The 2,102-nt window shown below is 35.4% G+C and overlaps 1 protein-coding gene across 1 annotated transcript in view; it reads right to left on the bottom strand.

Moving 5' to 3' along the window:
* The window catches only part of Oxsr1 (oxidative stress responsive kinase 1), a 115,162-nt gene that overhangs the window by 100,297 nt on the left and 12,763 nt on the right, over nucleotides 1–2,102 (bottom strand). The gene's annotated exons all lie outside the window — the stretch shown is intronic.

Below are 2,102 nucleotides of genomic sequence, written 5' to 3'. Positions count from 1 at the left end.
AACTATAATAGTACACAGGATCCTAATGAGATAATTAATAATGTGAAATAGGAAGTAAAGGGCTAAAGGTGTAAGGAAAGTGGGAAGGGTGGGGGAAAGGTAATAAGGGAGGGGAAAAATATGAGAAACTGAAAAAATGGAAACAAAGTGTTTGTAAATGGGGAGGGGAGGAGGGGGTGAAGGGAGGGCAGGGACAAGGGGAAAAATGAGAATCAAGATCTATTTTGTAAAGGTACAGAATCTCAATGATGAATGTAATTGTATTGTATACCTAGATTGTACCAATAACCTCAATAAAAAGAAAAAAAAATGTAACAACCACCATTATATCGAATGGTGAATGACTGTTTTCCCTCTAAGATGGTGTACACAAAGCAGGATGTCATTCTCACCATTCTTACTCAATACAGCAATGGACATCCTACCCACTAATAAAGCAAAAGAAAAAAATGAAAGGCAGACATATTGGAAAGGAAGAAATAAAACAGTTCCTATTTGTAGATGACAGACCTACAAGAAGTCATATAAATAATAAGCAAATTTAACAGGGTTGCAACATAGAAGACCAAAGCACAAAATCAATTCTGCATTACTATATACTAACCACAAATGAGCAGAAGCAAATTTAAATATATAATAGTATTCTTAATTGCTCTCCTCAAAATTAAATATTTACATATAAATCTCATAAAACATGTACAGGAACTATATACTGAAAATTACAAAATACTGATGAAAGACTTTACTTCTGAAAATCTTTTAAGATAGAAAACAGAGGACATTTTTAACTATGCTCCTGGATTAGAAAACAACATAGTTGGGCCAGGGATTTAGCTCTGTGGCACAGCACCTGCCTTGAAAGCACAAGGTCCTGAGTTCAATCCCCAGTATAAGGAAGGAAGGAGAGAAGGATGGATGGATGGACGGATGGAAGCAAGCAACACAGTAAAGATATCAATACTTTCCAAATTGAAATATAGGTTTAATGCAATTTCTATCATAATCCAGCAAAGAATTTTACAAATACAGACTTTATTCTAAAGTTAAAGGTACCAGGCATGGCACCTATAACTCCAGCACTCAAGAGGGTGAGGCAGAAGAATCTTGAGTTCCAGGCTTGCCTGAGCTACACAGTGAGAGCTTGTCTTTAAAACTTTTTTTAAAACTTTTTAAGCTTTTATAGAAAAAAAAGGCCTTAAAACAGCCAAATCACTACTGAAGAACAGCAAAGTTGAAAAACTCACTACCCAGTTTCAAGACTTACAGAGCTATAGTAATCAGGACAATGTGGTATTGGTACAGTGATAGACACAAACATACATACATGGACACACACACTAAAGAATGCAGATACAGATTCACAAATATGCCCCACTAATTTTTGGCAAAGGTGCAAAAGCAATCAATTCAATGGAAGTGGGATAATCCTGTCAATAAATGACACCAGAGCAGTCAGACATCCAATGCAAAAAAAAAAAAAGAACTTTAACCTAAGCCTTATACAAAATTTAACTCAGAACACAAACTTAAATATAAAAAAGAACACAAAAGAATGCTTTTAAGACCTAGGGCTAGGCAAAGATACTAAAAGCAAGCATGAGGATAAAAACACAAGCTATAACAAGAAAATGTGATGAACTTAACCAGCAAATTTAAAAACTTTTGTGAAAAGTTTTTAAAAACTTTTGTGAAAAAACCCTGTGAAAAGGATGAATGTATCTGATAAAAAGACATGTACCTAGAATGTATAAAGAACTCTGCAAACTCATCATTTAAAAAAATTCTATTAGAAAATGGGCCAAAAAACTATGACATTTAAGAAGGCATTATATTGACAGGAATAAGGAAATAGGAGGTGTGAGGGAGGATAAAAGAGGGATAGATAAGACCAAAATACGTTAAATACAAAAAAAGACATTTAGCCAAAGGACTTCAGATAGCAAATAAGCACATAAAAATATCAGGCCAGGCGTGGTGGCGTATGCCTGTAATCCCAGCATTCGGGAGGCTGAGGCAGGAGTATCACTGTGAGTTCGAGACCACCCTGGGCTACATAGTGAGTTCCAGGTCAGTCTCAACTACATAGTGAGACCCTGTCTCAA

This window comes from Fukomys damarensis, unplaced genomic scaffold (assembly GCF_012274545.1).
Source record: "Fukomys damarensis isolate Sample0158 unplaced genomic scaffold, DMR_v1.0_HiC HiC_scaffold_24, whole genome shotgun sequence".
Taxonomy (NCBI): domain Eukaryota; kingdom Metazoa; phylum Chordata; class Mammalia; order Rodentia; family Bathyergidae; genus Fukomys; species Fukomys damarensis.
The sequence above is the reverse complement of the archived record's forward strand: the minus strand, read 5'-3'. Positions and strand labels throughout refer to the sequence as shown.